Raw genomic sequence first — 19,056 nt, 5'->3', positions numbered from 1 at the left:
TTTTCACTTAATCTCCCAAACTACTCATTTATTTCTCAGTCAGGACCATTCTTTTTTTTCAGTTAGTCTAATGAAAATTGTTAAATGTTATGACTCATAATTCTAGAATGCTTTTTTTGTGTGTTATAATACTGTCCCTGGACACCTTTATTGCTTTCTTTTTAAAGGTTAATTCTGCCTGTTCTATCACTTGTAGTCCAATAAGGCCATCCAAGTTTAGCTGTCTTCACCCTTCTGGTTAGCGAATCTTCTCAAGTGATGAGCAATCCCCCTTTGCTCGTGTTTCATCTCCCTTAGCTGTTCACTCAGTCTGTTAGGCTCCTTCAAAACATGGACGAACTAGCAAATGATAGAAAGTGCAGCAGTCAGTTGGTTTGTTCGTCTTTTATGATAAGCCAGGTTTGGGGATTTTTTATTTTTATTTTTATTTGTTTGTGTTTCGTCTGCTTCAAAGGAGGGGCACTAATGAGAGTGAATTGCTCTCCTGCTCTGGGGAATCCTGCTCCTCTGATAGCATAGGTGTGACTGAAGGAGGAACTGACTAGACTGCCAGTGATCCTGTTAAGAAAACTCCCCCCTCAAGCCTACCAACATTCCCAGCCTCACCAATGTATTTTACCTGAGAGACTCTTTGGACCAATCTAAACTCCACGTCCTACAGCCCTGACCCATCTGCCTAGAACTCTCCTTCCCCATTTGTCTTGGTCAGGTTTATGATCAAATGTGACCTTCCAGAGACCTTCCCTGTTCATTCTGTGAAAAAGCGAACACCCATTCCTCTGTCCTCTTAACCTGCTTTATTTTTCTTTGCAATGATCATCATATTTGTCTTATTATCTGTTTCCTTCTACTAGAATATAAATTCTATAAGAGCAGGGATTTTTCTGTTTGTTATTGCTGTATCCTCATCACCTAAAATTGTACCTGAAATGTTATCGTTGCTCAAAATATACTTGTTGAATGAAGGAATAAATGAGATTCCTGTACAAACTATGGGCTCAGATGCATCTTCCTGACTTTGTCAGCTTGCAGATCTGGTTGTTATTATTACATAGTATCTTGCCAATGGGTCTCAGTCCTGGGTAAGTTCACTATGGATTCAATGTGACCAAAGAAATGACAGTAGACCGTTCTTGGGGTGAAAGGGTTATACCCAACTTTATTCCCACGTTGGTAGGTCAATCACTAGAATCCCATCCACTCAGAGCAAGTCTGCATGCAGCAAACTGGTCTCTGCCTCTGAGCCTCTCTGCCCCTGCAGCCATCCCAGTCTCTATCCTCAGTGCTGCCACCACTGCCGTCTCATCTCTGCTCTCCTGCAGCCTTGCAGCCATGCCACCGTGTTGCCCAGAGCACTGGGTGGAACTCTTTATACAGAGTCAATAACAGTATTGCCCTCACGTTTGTAGTGAACTAGCCAACCAGAGCCAGGTGAGAATCCTGGCCATAGGAACCTTCATTTTATTCATACCGAGGCATAGTAGAGGGTAAGAAAAAGTCCAGAATATGGGCTCAAGCCCACTTTCTATCTGAATAGTCCCACCATGAACCATGTGAATTTCTTTAATCTAATTACTTTTATTTCCAAATAAATAAAGTAAATTATGTGAACTCTGAGTCAAAGATAGCGCATTGAACATGTGTCTATTTCTGTTCCCTTGAACCACACTAAAATAATAATAATGGATTTTTAACCCCAGAAAGGGAGACTGAATACAAAGATATCAGCTATAAAATTTTATAAGCTAGAAAGCAAACAGATAAGCAGGAAGTCTTAAACTAGCAGAGGGGGAAATTAAGAGCCAAGAGGGGGAATCTGGTTTAAGTCACAGAATTGCCTGAACATTCATGAACTGGCATTCACAGATGCCACTAGAAATGGAGATGATTCCTAGCTACATCTTGGGGATAATTGGGGACATAGTCTCTAGAAATAAAGAAATAAGCAGAGGACCCTAACTTGGTACTCAAAAATATTACATGAATAGTTGCATACTCATAGCTGAGGTCACCCCTTGAACTTCCTCATCTCTTGGCAAGCAGATACAAATAGACAGACACCCTTTGTGCCAGAAATGGGTAGAATCTTCTCTAAGAACTGGACCAGCCCAAAAAGAGAGACCCAAACTTCTCAGATCACCCTGCAATTATATTCACAATCCTTATGCTATACTGTTCTATTACCAATGTGAGTAAGTTGCAAACTACATTTCCCCTTTCCTGCATGTTTCTTAGGTAGAACTGGCCAAGAGAAAAACTGGCATGAAAGGTAAGCAGTCGTCATGACTCCTTAAAGGATCCCACAGTTAAAGATTATGCCACAAAGTGTAGAGTTCCTGGTACCTGCAGGCCACAGTAACAAATTCCAGATCTAACGCCACATACCTGGTTCCCAGATCCAGCACCACATACCTGGCAGCAGGCCGACAAAAACAGTACAGACGTAGCTTCCCACAGTTCTCGAGTTCCTGGTTGTAATCACCTCTGGTGGCTGAACACGTTTGATTTCTTAAATTCCCCTAGAAATCCCAACATTTCCACCCATCTCAGTACCTGAAGAAAAACTTGCTGGTGATCTTTCCTTTACTTCCAGGACCTCCTTCCAGTGTGCTTCTGTAGCTACTTCCATAATTATTTATGTCTAATCCCTAGAGAAAATGTTTTAACATTTATAGACCTCTACACAGTACTAACACTGTTCATGTGCTCAGAGTTTACAATCAGCTTTTTAATCCCCCATTCTTTTTTGCCTTGACAAAGCATCTAGGGAAAGCCTCTAATAGGAAAGACCTAGTACAAATAAAGAGAAAAAAACTCAGCTTATAGAAAACAGAGAAAGAAAACCTTTCCTCACCAAAATACTACCATAAATCTCCTTTGAGAGAAAAGTGGCAATATTGTAGACACAAACCAAGACAGCGTTTTATTATAAACAAATATTCAGACAATAAAAAAGGGATCTGAGAATCAGAAATATGAGAGTAAATATGAAAGACTCTTCAGAAGAACTGAAATGTAATACTGAAGCCATCCCTAGAAAATAGAACAACAATTAAAAAAATGAAGAGGAGAAAAGGTTTTTTTTTTAATTGACTACTTCAGAGAATCTAATATCTGAAAACACAGGAGTTCCAGAAAATGAGACAATCAGCAGAAAGGAAGAAATTATTAGAGGCTCTAACAAAACCTAACTCATACCTTTTTGAAACAGCTAAGATTAACTTCTCTCCCAATATGTTGACCTCTAACCAGACCTTTCTGAGTTTTAGGAATTTCTCATAGACCTCTCTGGAAATTACAGGTAAAAACATTACATTCCAGAGGCAGTTCCCAGGTACACAGTCTCCCTGATGCCCTCAAGACATTGATTCCATGAGCTCCCCTTTAAAATGCTCCCACTCTGAACAGAGCTCTGGAGATGACCTTGGAGTGCTAGTCCGCCATCTTTCTGGGTTGCTGGTTTCCTGAATAAAGCAATCTTTTCTTTTCACCAACACTTGTCTCTTGAGTTTTGGCCTTTTCAGCGACAAGCATCCAAACTTGGGTTCATAGCTAGGTAACAAAATCAACAATTACGTAATCTAAGGAAAGTCCCCTGAACTGAAGAGTTTCTAGGTTAAAAGGGTTCATCCACTGTCCAACAGAATAGATGAAAATACACTCACATTAAGAAAAACACCTTGAAACTCCGCAACATGGACAAAGAGAAGATCCTAACAGCTTCTCAAGAATAAAATCTGGTCACATATGAATGATTAAAAATAAGGATGGGTTTAGACTTCTAAACATCTAAAATGAAGCAAAGTCTTTAAATTTTGAAGGAAAATGCCTTCCCATATACAGTTCTATACCATAAACAGTCGGCATAATATTCAAACAGGAAGGTCAACTTTTATAACTAGTCAAGCAAGAATTTAGCTCACTTACCCTTTCAGGAAGATACTGGGGAGATGATAACCAAGTAAAGTTCTGACAGTTCCAATGTGTGGATTTTTCCCCAGACCATCAGCAATTCCTGACACCGGCTGGGTATCCTCCAGTTCAATTCAATTCTAACATTATTTACCTGGAGCTAGCATCAGATCCAATAGGCTAAGGGCTCAGTCCTACAAGACTGCCTGGTCCAACCCTATTTCACACACTAATCTCAAATACAGACTATCATGTCTGTTTCTGACCAACTTGGCTATAGATTGGAGGTTTCAAAAACTCTCCCTCCTTGGGTTCAATTAATTTGCTAAAGCAGCTCACAGAACTCAGAAAAACATTTTTTTTAAACTAGATTTTCAGCTTGTTATAAAAGGATATAACTCAAGAATAGCCATATAAAAGAGATACATAAGGCAAATTATGGGGAAAGAGCACGGAGTTTCCATGCTCTCTTTGAGGGCACCACTTTTCCTTGAATCTGCATACGTTTACCGACTTGGGAGCTCTCTGAACACTATATATTTGGGTTTTTATGGGGGCTTCATAGGTAGGCATGATTGATTAAATCACTGCCCATTGGTAATTGATTCAACCTCCAGCTCCTCTTCCCTCGCTGGAGGTCAGAGGGATGGGACTGAAAGCTCCAAATTTTTATCACAAGGTGGGCTTCACTGGCAACCAGCCAAAATTCCTTTGATGCAGTCCAAAATCACTTCATTAACATAACAAAGGACACCTAGGTGGCTCTCTTCCCAGGAAATTCCAATGGTTTTAGGACCTCTTGCCAGAAAGGGGAAGAAGACTGAATATGTAATTCAAACCATAAGAGAAATTAAACCAAGGAGAATACACAGAACAGATCAAATAAAAAGTGAAGAGAATTCCTAGGTATTACTGAAGAGAGTGAAGACACACCTGGAAGAGAAGACATCGGGAGGATCAAAAGTATGAAACCAAGAATATATGAAGGGCTATGTATCTACAGATATCATTTCCATAGTAAACAGATAACATTTAGGTAATATGGAACTATTGCTTCTGTTGATGAGATTTACAATGCGGATGAAATACAGAAGAAACACAATGATCTGTCAGTGAAGATGTGACTTATGTTAAATGAATGCTTGTATTAAAGCCTAGTGCCTCTCTTTTAACCAATATCTTAGCAAAACACTTCTGATTCCTGCAGAATTCAATGCCTAAAACACATACACAATCTGTGAAAATGAGAAAATTGATGTTGATGTGATTGACATATAAATATTTTCAACAAGAATGGTCACTCAGACTTTTGACAACTGTCTGAATGTATGGATGGCCAAAACACAAAAGTAGCTATTAGATGTATGAGGATTCTGGACATAAGGCAGTCGACGCCAACCACCACTTCACTTCCTCTAACCATTTGAGGTGCTCCTGGGCATCAAAGACCTAATTATTTTAACTGTCACTCTTTCTGTTTGTATTAAATAATTTGATTCCTACTCAGAGCAGGCCTTCAACAAAACTATGGGGTCTTGTTATAAAACTTTTCAATTTATAACCTTCTGTTAGATATATTCTTTCCTGTCATTTTCACAATACTCTGTGTGATAGATGATACAGATGAGAAACTGGTCCAGAGAATTAAAGTGATTTCTTCAAGGTCGTGGAACTGGAACATGAGGAGCTGGGATTCAAAGTGGCATCTTCAAACTGTAAATCCCTTTCCGCATGGTTTCCGTCCTGAATTTATTAGATTTACAACATGGAAATGACTCTGTAACCTTAACTCTGCCCTAACAAATTACTCATACTTTTTCTTTATCTTTGCAAATTAGTTTGTTAAGAATCACTGCCAAAAATTCTTAATCTGGTGAACTGTATTGCCCTCCTAAATTTAACTCTATACCAAATTATGCACAGACAGAACTCCTTGGCCTGCAGTCCTGAGATTCTGAAATTTTCGGCAGTGCCTAACAGACTGTTTTGACCCACCACATTTAGTCACATCAATCAAATCACCTCAAAGAATACATTGTTCAGAAAATAATGTAACATGATTGATGTGAACAGATGTGACATAGGACAATTAAGTTTCAGTTTAAGGACCCAAAAAGAAAAACACCTGATGCTCTATAAGGTTCACTAAACAAAAGCTCCATTGTTAACAGTATAAATATAATTTATAGGCTTTGTTTTCCCAAGTGGGAGAGAGAAGAAATAAAATATATGTAAATCGTAGAGTGTGTGTTTATTCACCATGCATGGGCAGAAAATTTCCTCTGAGTGTTAGAAATCTAATATTTCCCATTGCATTCTAGAGCCAAGTCTAACTTAGCAATGCTAATCCACAGGGAAAAAAATAATGTGTCTTAGGAAATAAATGATTTATCCTTAATATACATATGGATGAGAGCATTTCAAAATAATTCAATTTATTCCTTTAAGAGAAATGAAGGATCTTAATAAATTTGAAATATAAATGATATTTTATTGGGTATATTTTTATAGCATTTTATGTAGTGAATTCTTAAAGGACATTTATACTATTACCAAAGGTCATAAGCATTCCTTTCAAGGTCTTTTTGCTGAGGTTTACTTCATAATTTAAGCCTATGCAAAACAAAGATAAAAAATGTATTCACATATATGTATATGTGTGTGTGTGTGTGTTTGTTTAAAATAAACTACCATGTTTTCCTGGAAGTTTTTTCTTATTGTATGCATTGTGAGATGTCACATTTATATATTTGAATACCTTGGTAGAGAAAATATTTATTTATAATCAATCCAATGCTTTTAAAGCAAATCTGTAGTATATCCTTATAACATTTCTCCTTCCTCTCTTACTCTACCTTGTCTTCCTCTTTTCCACTTTTTTTTTCTCAGTTATTTCTTTTACAAAGGAAACTGCCAGGATTCCAGTGCCCAATTCTCAGATGTGGTACTTTATTCCTTTGTGTGAATGCAATGCTTCCTGGGGAGCCTGTTGCACAAACAGAATTGTCCAAACAGTAGTAAGTACTGCACATCACAATAGTTTTGTGACCTTGGCCATGTGACTGAATTCCTGTGCAAGAGGAATTATCTTTATGCTTGAGATAATTACAGCTATATATCTTATGGAGTAATTTGTGAGAATTAAACTAGCAACTGAAAGTGCTTAACATATTTGGTAGTAATTATAGATGCTCAATTGTTAAACTTAAGAAAAAAGTCAGTTATTTTACCAGTAAAAATGGGTTTATTTGGGAATAGCAGAGAATTGTAATCAAGAACATGCAAGATAGAGTAGAACCAGAGGCAAGTCCAGAGAACAACGGAGAGGGATACTCTTTTACAGAGGAAAATGACTGATTTAAGAGGGCTGTTTATAAGCAAAAAGTCCAGTGGAGTCAACTGGAAGTCATATTGTGGCTTTGTATTGACTGTGTTTTAACAGTCTCTAATTGGCTGGGTTGTAAAGGTGAACAGAAGGTGGAAGCCTACTTCTTCCTCCTGGGAGGTAAAGTAACTTAAACAGTATTGAGACAGGGACTGCGGGTGTAGTCAAAGTAGGATGAGGGCCTCCAGAAAAAGCAAGGCAGAATATTTACAGTCAGGGCAATGTAGCTACATGCAAGGAAACTGCCTACCAAAATTCTGTGTTAAACATTAAGCTCTAAAGTCATTCTTCAGTGAGATCAGTTGATAATCCCCAGATAAAAGAAAGTAGCCCATGTTTTTATTATGCTAATCGTTTGTAATCATTTGTAAGATTCACTTTAGCATGCTAAAAGAGACTTAATGTTTCATCAAGGACAAACATCCTAAGACCACTTTTAACAAGTCCACACCCTAAGCATTTTTTCACATTCCCCCAAATCCTCAACTGTCTATATAAAACCCCTAGCAATACACCAATATGGGGCTCTCTTGTCCCCTCCTGGCATGAGGCAGGAGCTCTGTCCTCTCACCGTATCTCTCAATAAAAGCCTCTCCCTGGCTTTCCTACCTTGGGTGTTTGCTAAGTTCATTCTTCAGCTCTGCAAACAAGAACCCTGGCAGCAGTATGGCATCCATCTCTTCCAGTGGGATCTGAGATATACAAAGAGTGGTGGGCATGAGAGATTCTCCTGTAGGCTACTGGACACAGTGTCATTGAGCTTTCCCTTAATTTTCACACAATATATTAGTTTCTTTTCTTCATTAGTTAAAGGATTGGCAGTTTAATCTTTTTGTTGAAATTACAGTTTTATCTACTGTAGAGAAAAAGGAAGTTCCATAGCTAGGATTCTCACCTGATCCTGGTCTGCCTACCACTGAACATGTACAGGCTTGCAGGTGCAGGTTTGGACACATGTGGGCAATAAGTTATTATTGACTCTATGTAATAACAGGCCTCCACCTCAGTATTCTGATGCTGCGAGGCTGCAGAGAGGCCCAGAGGCAGAGACCAGCTTGCTGTAGGCAGACGTGCCCTGAGGTGGACAGGATTCTAGCACTTGACCTGCTACCACAAGAATAAAGCTGGGTATGGATGCTTTTACACTAAGAACATTCCATAGTCATTTTTAGATCTCACCAAATCCAGAGTGAACTTGCCAGGTGCTGAAACCCTCAGGTGAGACATCTACCAATTGTGTATTTTACTTCTCTTCATTAATGCCTAAGAAAGGAGATGAAGATGAAAGTGGCAGGTTTCTTCCCTTCTTTCCCTTCTCTAATGAAAGCACATATTACAAAGCATTCAGCGTGGTGCTGTTGTAGGTTGAGTTTGTTCTCCTCGGTTCTTGTCCCCACTGCAACAAAGAATTGACAGGCAGAGACATAGTAGTGAAGCAGAAAGAAAGTTTTATTTGAATACACTCCAAGGGAGGAGCTGTCAGAGTCAAGGCAGACAGAGGCACTGAATTTTTAGGGGAGGGTCTATTTATCATGACCTAGCTGGGGAGGTACTTCCTTTGATTGATAGACTGAGGTCATTTGATTGATAGCTCTAGTTATACACCCATTCCTCTTACTATACATGTTTTTTCCCAGAATACACACAAAAAACATGGAGTTAGGGGGAGAGGGGAGCAAAACTGCTGTTTTAATGAGATTATGATGAGGTGTGGTTTCGGCAGTTCCTGGTTTTGCTCCATTGCACCTGCCTTGGGACCTGACTGGGACCTGTTTGGCCTGGTCCTGATAAGCAAGAAGTTATCTACCTGCAGAGTTTGTTGTCTCATGTGGGAACCCCCCCACATGGGCAGAGTTTGGGCAGTTCTTTTTTTCCTTGAACCTTATCTTCCCCTTGCCCAGCTGCTCATGTCTTTCTACCTAAAAGTGAAATACCCCATGAGCACTAAGGAAGAATAAAACAATTTATAGGGAGATGGAAATCAGCAGAAAGGGTGGACAGGCATTATAATTAGGAGACAAAACTTTGTATATGGTATCCCAGACTATTCACAATAATCCCATCCAAATAGTCAACCTCAGCTTTTTCCTGCTAAGAAATGCCTACCTCAGCTACTTGGGAAGGCTTTCCATGCCCCAAACTTTCCTATTTCCATGCCACTCACTCTATTATTTTTTTTTATTTTTTTTTTTGAGAGGGCATCTCTCATATTTACTGATCAAATGGTTGCTAACAACAATAAATTTCTGTATAGGGGACTCAATGCTCAATGCACAATCATTAATCCACCCCAAGCCTAATTCTCATCAGTCTCCAATCTTCTGAAGCATAAAGAACAAGTTCTTACATGGTGAACAAATTCTTACATAGTGAATAAGTTCTTACATGGTGAACAGTACAAGGGCAGTCATATCACAGAAACGTTTGGTTTTGATTACGCATTATGAACTATAAACCATCAGGTAAAATATGAATATTCATTTGATTTTTATACTTGATTTATATGTGAATCCCACATTTCTCCATTATTATTATTATTTTTTAATAAAATGCTGAAGTGGTAGGTAGATACAAGATAAAGGTAGAAAACATAGTTTAGTGTTGTAAGAGAGCAAAAGTAGATGATCAGGTGTGTGCCTGTAGACTATGTGTTAATCCAAGCTAGACAAGGGCAATAAAACATCCACGTATGCAGAAGATTTCTCTCAGAACGGAGGGGGTGAGGTTCTAAGCCTCACCTCTGTTGATCCCCAATTTCTCACCTGATGGCCCCCCTGCGATTGTGCCTGTCTTAGGTTGTTCCTCCCTTGAGGAATCTTACCCGTCTCTGGCTAACCAGTCATCTTCCGGGGCCATACAGGGAAATGTAAAGTTGGTAAGTGAGAGAGAAGCCATATTGTTTGAAAAGGTTAGCTTTTTACTTCTTTGCAGATTTATGTCCTGTGGCTTCTATGCCCAGCATTTGTCTTGAGGTATCTTTACCACTTGGAGGAATTATGATACTCGGTGAATTCGATATGAGGCACGAATTCTATTTATGGTTTGTAATTAGGAAGGAAGAAGAAAAGCTATAGAGGTAGCAGACGGAAAAAAACATGGGAAGATTGATTATTTCTTTGACATATCTTCTTGTAGAGTAACTTAAGCATGTATAGGTTTTAAGCTACTACTTAAATTGCGCACACACATTAACATAATAGGAGTATAGTTACATAACCAAAGCAGACCTGTAATTACCAGCCATCTCCAGTGAAACCAAGAAAACCAGTTAGGCATCCTAGGCATTTGTGAAAATTTATCTATGATATGATGGATGTTGTCCAACTGAACTTGAACAGTCTGAGAGAAATCAGACAAGTTAAAATAACCCATTCCTGGGAACTGTACACATCCCATATGTTCTTTTAACAGTAGAAAGTCTGTAGTTGTGAGATTTTGGAGCGCTACAACTTGCACTTCTCCTAATTCTTGGTTGAGTTTCGACAGTATAGATTCAGTCAAATTTGTTGTTTTACTGTATGCACAGGCCAGCTTAGATATCTCCTTCTTCATTCCCACGGCAAGTCCAGGAACCGGTGGGATGAATGCAGCTACAACTGTAGCAGCACCTGGATCTTTGTTGAGGTTTTTTGATGATCATCTTCTGGTATGAGTCTTCCAGAGAGTGCTGATGTTGGAAGTTCTTCTTCATATCATATCTTAGTTCATTTTCGGGGTAGCCAAATTAGGCTTTGATCCTCTGTATAAACACAAACAGACCCTTTGACCACACTTTGATATGCCCTTTATACCATTGTGTAGAACTCGTTGGAGGTCACCACACAGGAAATGCTTTTTTTTTTTTGTTATTATTAATCTACACTTACATGAAGAATGTTATGTTTACTAGGCTCTCCCCTATACCAGGTCCCCCCTATAAACCCCTTTACAGTCACTCTCCATCAGCATAGCAAAATGTTGTAGAATCACTACTTGTCTTCTCTGTGTTGTACAGCCCTCCCCTTTCTCCCACCCCCCCATTATGCATGCTTATCTTAATACCCCTCTTCTTCTTCCACCCCCTTATCCCTCCCTACCCACCCATCCTCCCCAGTCCCTTTCCCTTTGGTACCTCTTAGTACATTCTTGGGTTCTGTGATTCCGCTGCTGTTTTGTTCCTTCAGTTTTTCCTTTGCTCTTATACTCCACAGATGAGTGAGATCATTTGGTATTTCTCTTTCTCCGCTTGGCTTATTTCACTGAGCATAATACCCTCCAGCTCCATCCATGTTGCTGCAATTGGTAGGATTTGCCTTCTTCTTATGGCTGAGTAGTATTCCATTGTGTATATGTACCACATCTTCTTTATCCATTCATCTACCGATGGACATTTAGGTTGCTTCCAATTCTTGGCTATTGTAAATAGTGCTGCGATAAACATAGGGGTGCACTGATCTTTCTCAGACTTGTTTGCTGCATTCTTAGGGTAAATTCCTAGGAGTGCAATTCCTGGGTCAAATGGTAAGTCTGTTTTGAGCATTTTGATGTACCTCCATACTGCTTTCCACAATGGTTGAACTAACTTACATTCCCACCAGCAGTGTAAGCGGGTTCCCCTTTCTCCACAGCCTCGCCAACATTTGTTGTTGTTTGTCTTTTGGATGGCAGCCATCCTTACTGGTGTGAGGTTATACCTCATTGTAGTTTTAATTTGCATTTCTCTGATAATTAGCGATGTGGAGCATCTTTTCATGTGTCTGTTGGCCATCTGTATTTCTTTTTGGAGAACTGTCTGTTCAGTTCCTCTGCCCATTTTTTAAATTAGGTTATTTGTTTTTTGTTTCTTGAGGCGTGTGAGCTCTTTATATATTTTGGACGTCAAGCCTTTATCGGATTTGTCATTTACACATATATTCTCCCATACTGTAGGGTTCCTTTTTGTTCTATTGATGGTGTCTTTTGCTGTACAGAAGCTTTTCAGCTTAATATAGTCCCACTTGTTCATTTTTGCTGTTGTTTTCCTTTCCTGGGGAGATATGTTCAAGAAGAGGTCACTCATGTTTATGTCTAAGAGGTTTTTGCCTATTTTTTTTTCAAAGAGTTTAATGGTTTCTTGACTTACATTCAGGTCTTTGATCCATTTTGAGCTTACTTTTGTATATGGGGTTAGACAGTGCTCCAGTTTCATTCTCCTACATGTAGCTTTCCAGTTTTGCCAGCACCATCTGTTGAAGAGACTGTCATTTCACCATTGTATGTCCATGGCTCCTTTATCAAATATTAAATGACCATATATGTTTAGGTTAATATCTGGAGTCTCTAGTCTGTTCCACTGGTCTGTGGCTCTGTTCTTGTGCCAGCACCAAACTGTCTTGATTACTATGGCTTTATAGTAGAGCTTGAAGTTGGGGAGTGAGATCCCCCCTATTTTATTCTTCATTCTCAGGATTGCTTTGGCTATTCGGGGTCTTTGGTGTTTGCATATGAATTTTTGAATTATTTTTTCCAGTTTATTGAAGAGTGTTGCTGGTAATTTGACAGGGATTGCATCAAATCTGTATATTACTTTGGGCAGAATGGCCATTTTGATGATATTAATTCTTCCTAGCCATGAGCATAGGATGAATTTACATTTGTTAGTGTCTTCTTTAATTTCTCTTAAGAGTGTCTTGTAGCTTTCAGGGTATCGGTCTTTCACTTCTTTGGTTAGGTTTATTCCTAGGTATTTTACTCTTTTTGATGCAGTTGTGAATGGAATTGTTTTCCTGATTTCTCTTTCTATTGGGTCATTGTTAGTGTGTAGGAAAGCTACCGATTTCTTTGTGTTAATTTTGTATACTGCAACTTTTGCTGTATTTCAATATCAGTTCTAGTAGTTTTGGGGTGGAGTCTTTAGGGTTTTTTATGTACAACATCATGTCATCAGCAAATACTGACAGTTTAACTTCTTCGTTACCAATCTGGATTCCTTGTATTTCTTTGTTTTGTCTAATTGCCGTGGCTAGGACCTCCAGTACTATGTTAAATAACAGTGGGGAGAGTGGGCATCCCTGTCTAATTCCCAATCTTAGAGGAAAAGCTTTCAGCTTCTCGCTGTTCAGTATAATGTTGGCTGTGGTTTTATGATATATGGCCTTTATTATGTTGAGGTACTTGCCCTCTATTCCCATTTTGCTGAGAATTTTTATCATGAATGGATGTTGAATATTGTCAAATGCTTTTTCAGATCTATGGAGATGATCATGTGGTTTTTGTCTTTCTTTTTGTTGATGTTGTGGATGATGTTGATGGATTTTCGAATGTTGTACCATCCTTGCATTCCTGGGATGAATCCCACTTGGTCATGGTGTATGATCCTTTTGATGTATTTTTGAATTCGGTTAGCTAATATTTTGTTGAGTATTTTTGCATGTACGTTCATCATGGATATTGGTCTGTAGTTTTCTTTTTGGTGGGGTCTTTGCCTGGTTTTGGTATTAGGGTGATGTTGGCTTCATAGAATGAGTTTGGGAGTATTCCCTCCTCTTCTATTTTTTGGAAAACTTTAAGGAGAATGGGTATTATGTCTTCCCTGTATCTCTGATAAAATTCCGAGGTAAATCCATCTGGCCCATGGGTTTTGTTCTTTTGTAGTTTTTTGATTACCACTTCAATTTCGTTGCTGGTAATTGTTCTGTTTAGATTTTCTGTTTCTTTCTGGGTTAGTCTTGGAAGGTTGTATTTTTCTAGGAAGTTGTCCATTTCTCCTAGGTTTCCCAGCTTGTTAGCATATAGGTTTTCATACTCTCTAATAATTCTTTGTATTTCTTTGGGGTCCGTCGTAAATTTTCCTTTCTCATTTCTGATTCTGTTGATTTGTGTTGACTCTCTTTTCCTCTTAATAAGTCTGGCTAGAGGCTTATCTATTTTGTTTATTTTCTCAAAGAACCAGCTCTTGGTTTCATTGATTTTTGCTCTTGTTTTATTCTTATCAATTTTGTTTATTTCTTCTCTAATCTTTAATATGTCCCTCCGTCTGCTGACCTTATGCCTCATTTGTTCTTCTTTTTCCAATTTTGATAATTGTGACATTGTACCATTCATTTGGGATTGTTCTTCCTTCTTTCAATATGCCTGGATTGCTATATACTTTCCTCTTAAGACTGCTTTTGCTGTATACCACAGTAGTTGGGGCTTTGTGTTGCTGTTGTCATTTGTTTCCATATATTGCTGGATCTCCATTTTGATTTGGTCATTGATCCATTGATTATTTAGGAGCGTGTTGTTAAGCCTCCATGGGTTTGTGAGCCTTTTTGCTTTTGTTGTACAGTTTATTTCTAGTTTTATGCCTTTTTGGTCTGAAAAGTTGGTTGGTAGGATTTCAATCTTTTGGAATTTACTGAGGCTCTTTTTGTTGCCTAGTATGTGGTCTATTCTGGAGAATGTTCCATGTGCACTTGAGAAGAATGTATATCCTGTTGCTTTTGGATGTAGAGTTCTATAGATGTCTATTAGGTCCATCTGTTCTAGTGTGTTCTTCAGTGCCTCTGTGTCCTTACTTATTTTCTGTCTGGTGGATCTGTCCTTCAGAGTGAGTGGTGTGTTGAAATCTCCCAGAATGAATGCATTGCATTCTATTTCCTCCTTGTGTTCTGTTAGTATTTGTTTCACATATTCTGGTGCTCCTGTATTGGGTGCATATATATTCATAATGGGTATATCCTCTTGTTGGACTGAGCTGTTTATCATTATGTAATGTCCTTCTTTGTCTTTTGTTACTTTCTTTATTTTGACGTCTGTTTTGTCTGATACCAGAATTGCAACACCTGCTTTCTTCTCTCTGTTGTTTGCATGAAATATCTTTTTCCATCCCTTGGCTTTAAGTCTGTGCAAGTCTTTGTGTTTGAGGTGAGTCTCTTGTAAGCAGCATATGGATGGATCTTGCTATTTTATCCATTCTATTACTCTGTGTCTTTTGATTGGTTCTTTCAGTCCATTTACATTTAGGGTGATAATTGAAAGGTATGTACTTGTTGCCATTGCAGGCTTTAAGTTTGTGGTTTCCAACAGTTCAGGGTTAGCTTCTTTACTATCTTACTGTCTAAATTAACTTGCTTATTAAGCTATTATTAACACAGTCTGATGATTCTTTGTTTCTCTCCCTTCTTATTCCTCCTCCTCCCTTCTTCTTATGTTGGGTGTTTTGTTCTGTGCTCTTTTTAGGAGTGCTCCCATCTAAAGCAGTCCCTGTAAGATGCCCGGTAGATGTGGTTTGTGGGAGGCAAATTCCCTTAACTTGTGCTTGTGTGGGAATTGTTTAATCCCTCCTTCATATTTAAATGATAATCGTGCTGGATACAGTAGTCTTGGTTCGAGGCCCTTCTGTTTCATTGCATTAAGTATATCATGCCATTCCCTTCTGGCCTGTAGGGTTTCTGTTGAGAAGTCTGATGATAGCCTGATGGGTTTTCCTTTGTAGGTGACCGTTTTTTTCTCTCTGGCTGCCTTTAATACTTTTTCCTTGTGTTTGATCTTTGCCATTTTAATTATTATGTGTCTTGGTCTTGCCCTCCTTGGATCCCTTGTCATGGGACTTCTGTGTACCTCTGTGGTCTGAGAGGCCATTTCCTCCCCTAGTTTGGGGAAGTTTTCAGCAATTATTTCTTCAAAGACAGTTTGTTTCCCTTTTTCTCTCTCTTCTTCTTCTGGTACCCCTATAATGCGGATATTGTTCCGTATTGATTGGTCACTCAGCTTTCTTAGATTTCTTTCATTCCTGGAGATCCTTTTATCTCTCTCTGCATCAGCTTCTCTGCATTCCTGTTCTCTGTTTTCTAGCCCATTAATTGTCTCTTGCATCTCGTCCATTCTGTTTTGAAGTCCTTCCAGAGCTTGTTTTATTTCTGTATTCTCCTTCCTCAGTTCTTGCATATTTCTCTGCAAGTCCATCAGTATAGTTATGACTTTTGTTTTGAATTATTTTTCAGGAAGACTGGTTTAATCTATCTCCCCAGGTTCCTTCTCAGGGGAAGATGTAGCAGATGCCAAAGCTGTGTGGATTAGTCTTGTCTGGATCAAATTTTTTTGTCTTTTCATGTTGATAGGTTCTATTGACTGTCAGCTGGGAGAGCCAAACTTCCAGTTACTACTGGCCTTTCTTTACTGGGACAACTGCGATTCCTAGTGGCTTGTGTTGGGCAATTGCGTGTAGACTGGGTCTTTGTGTCTTGCATGGCCGTTATAGAAGAAGCTCCCTTGCTGAGAGCGTGGCCAGCCACTGGCTGCTTCTCTGCTATGTCCGAGCCCCGGAGGGGTAATGGACAGGGGGCTGTTTGTCTGTTTACCTCCGACAGGGGTCTCAGAGCTGTTGCCCAGGGGTTTAGTGCGCCCGGGTTTCCCTGGAATTTCCAGCTTCTGGGCTGTGACCTGTGTTATTTCCATCCAGCTGTGGCGTCCCTGTCCCTTTAAGACTTTCAAAAAGCACTCGCTTTTCTTTGTCACAAGGGCATCAGCTTCCGAACCTGCTCAGAGTTCTTGCTGCCCTGTTTCCCTAGTTTCCAGCCCTCCACTCATGCACTGTGTCTGCACTCTGTTCTGGATGTCTGGGGCTGGGTGTTCAGCAGTCCTGGGCTCCCTCTCCCTCCCCCCTCCGACTCCTCTCCTCCTGCCGGGAGCTGGGGGGAGGGGCGCTCGGGTCCCGCCGGGCTGCAGCTTGTATCTTACCCCTTTCACCAGTCGCTGGGTTCTCACACGTGTGGATGTAGTCTGGCTTTTGTCCTGTGTCTTCTGGTCTCTCTTTTAGGATTAGTTGTATTTGTCGTATTTTCAAAAATATATATGTTTTTGGGAGGAGATTCCCACTGTCCTACTCATGCCGCCATCTTGGCTCCAGCCTCACTCTATTATTTTTAACTATAACGTTCTTCTCTACCATCAAAATTCTACTTACTCTTGAAGAAACATCTCTGGGAAGCTTTTCCTGGTTCTGCCAGATAAGATTAATTACCACTCTCTCTCTGCTCCATAGTTGCTTATAACTCAAGTGCAGCCCCAGTGTTTACTTGATAGTTTCCCCTACAACACTTCTTGAAGATGCGATCTTTTCTTATTAACTTATTTATCCCTAGCAAGAAAATTCAGTAAATTGTTATAGAAGATTAAAAATGTAAAAATCTATGTAGTAATCATCCAACAATCACATTGTTCTAACATTTATTTAAAATAATATCTCATGGATGCTGAGAGCTTAAGATATTTCTTCCAATTTGCCTGCATAGAGCCCAACTTACAAAATTCCCTTATGTACGTACAGTTCTAACAAGAAGCAGAGAGGTTTGGGGAAAGCATTTAATGAAAGGTTACAAATCTTGTTCTATCTCAGCTTTGCCACTTATCAACTATATCACCTTGAGAAAATCATGTCTTTGAGCCACAGTCAACTCATTTGTAAAGTAAGAACTTAAGTTTAATGATTTCCAAGGTCTTTCCGGCTGTCATATTCTATCATTCCATACTACCAATCCTGAGTTCTTACCATTATATTGCTTTCACTCAAGGACTTAAACTGATAACACTGAGTTTAAAAGTTTAAAATAAGATGGGGGTGGTGACTTCAAAACTAGAGAAGAGTATCTATGGTTAGGATGCTGTGCCATCCCCATTTTTTCTGAAAAGTTTGGGAAAGACACCAGTGTTGACATGTAGTCTTGATTGCTTTGAGTATGTTATAAAACAACCTTGGTTACCCTGTGTCAGGTTCTCTAGAAAAAAAGCCAAAGGTGGTAATTACTGTTCAAATGATTTATCGGGGGAATGTTCTCAGGAGAAGGAGGACTGAAGGAGGACTTTAAGGCAGGGGAAAACAAAGTTCAGTAAGGATGTAGTCTCAGCTAAACAACAACCTTAGTCTGTCTGATCCCATGGAGAAGCTCTGGAACTTGAATTACACCACATATTTCACTCACCTTGAGTCAAGAGGCTGATCTTTGGAATCCTATGTGAGTCAGTCAGCGACCAAAGTTGGGAGGGTATAACATCCCATATAGTAGAGGTGAGATGAGGTGGCTCCATGCTGCCACTTGACCTAGGGAAAATTTCTATAAGAAGAAGGAGGAAGCTGTGAGCTGTTAGTAGCTAACTTAGAGCCCCTGTAGGTTGGATGCTTGGGCTGGTAAAAGGATCCTTGGCAAGTATAACACCATCTTCTATTAAAATTCCTTTTCTTCCCAGAGCAGAAGCAAATACTCAAAAAAGTACAAGTGATTCTGTTTGAAGAAACGTGTTAATACAAGAATATTCTGAGTATACCAAGCATTTATTCATTCATTTCTTCATATAGTCAATTAATAAACATCTATTGAATCCTGCTTTGTATGACCCTTTCCAGTGAACAATGCAACTGCATTCAAGTCAGATGCCCTTGAATGGGACAGTCTAATGGTTTTGGTGATTTAGTATAAGAAACCGTATTTTTTAACAGAAGAGTTCATCACTGGGTGGGATGGATCCATACACTATGCATTCTGCAAAGGGCCTCTGGAGAACTGAACAGATTGCTTAGACTGAGCTATATATACCAAAGGGTAGACCTGAGCCTCCCAGCAACACCAATCAGTGACCTGTTAGTGTCAAGCAAGACCCAGGACCCATGGATATTATCTGCCAAAACACAGAGCTATTGGCAGCATAAATGCCTCTACATGGCATTACAGAACATGTGGGTGTTGAATTCAAGTTCTCTCCAAGTTATATATTACCAACTTGGTTTTCTCCTCTTGTGTAGTTCTTTCTCCATTTGTTTG

At 39.3% G+C, this 19,056-nt stretch overlaps 1 long non-coding RNA gene across 1 annotated transcript in view; it reads right to left on the bottom strand.

Annotated features, from left to right (window-relative positions):
- Nucleotides 1-7,913: 7,913 nt before the first annotated feature.
- The window catches only part of LOC130679821 (uncharacterized), a 31,706-nt gene continuing 20,563 nt past the window's right edge, over nt 7,914-19,056 (bottom strand). The window contains exons 2-3 of the long non-coding RNA XR_008992775.1: nt 18,220-18,351; nt 7,914-7,989 (exon numbers count right to left, since the gene is read on the bottom strand). This is a non-coding gene — a long non-coding RNA (uncharacterized LOC130679821). The remainder of the gene's footprint in view (nt 7,990-18,219; nt 18,352-19,056) is intronic.

Source organism: Manis pentadactyla, chromosome 12 (assembly GCF_030020395.1).
Source record: "Manis pentadactyla isolate mManPen7 chromosome 12, mManPen7.hap1, whole genome shotgun sequence".
Classification (NCBI taxonomy): domain Eukaryota; kingdom Metazoa; phylum Chordata; class Mammalia; order Pholidota; family Manidae; genus Manis; species Manis pentadactyla.
This window is presented reverse-complemented; position numbering and strand designations above follow the sequence as displayed.